At 56.0% G+C, this 343-nt stretch overlaps 1 protein-coding gene across 1 annotated transcript in view; it reads left to right on the top strand.

The window, feature by feature from the left end:
- Nucleotides 1-343, top strand: part of HGS (hepatocyte growth factor-regulated tyrosine kinase substrate) — a 17388-nt gene that overhangs the window by 2831 nt on the left and 14214 nt on the right. The window lies entirely within an intron of this gene.

The following is a 343-nucleotide window of genomic DNA, read 5'->3' as shown; positions in this document are numbered from 1 at the left end:
GCTGGGCAGCACGTCCCCACTGTAGTGAATAGGGACTTGCCTGTGGCTGAGGGTGGGCAGGACCAGCATTTAGAATCCTGCAAATGTTCTTGGGCCCTAACCCCAGGGTGTTGGATGTAGAGGTTCTGTGTGCTCGTGGCTACTTTCTTCGGTGTGGGTCCAAAGGTTTATGGGATTTATAAGAGGTCTGTGCCTCAAGAAAAGCTCAGGGCTTCTGTCCTCAGAAGCAAGGAAGCTCTGGAGAGCAGAGGGCAAGGGCTGAACTGGCAGGGCCTTGAGGAGGTGCTGTGTCACCCCATGGGGTAGGGGCGACATCTTAAAGAAGAGGGCAGTGCGGCCTGGC

This window comes from Otolemur garnettii, unplaced genomic scaffold (genome assembly GCF_000181295.1).
Source record: "Otolemur garnettii isolate 467f Iridium unplaced genomic scaffold, OtoGar3 scaffold00018, whole genome shotgun sequence".
Lineage (NCBI taxonomy): Eukaryota > Metazoa > Chordata > Mammalia > Primates > Galagidae > Otolemur > Otolemur garnettii.
Note: the sequence above shows the minus strand (reverse complement) of the source record. Positions and strands in the feature narration are given on the sequence as shown.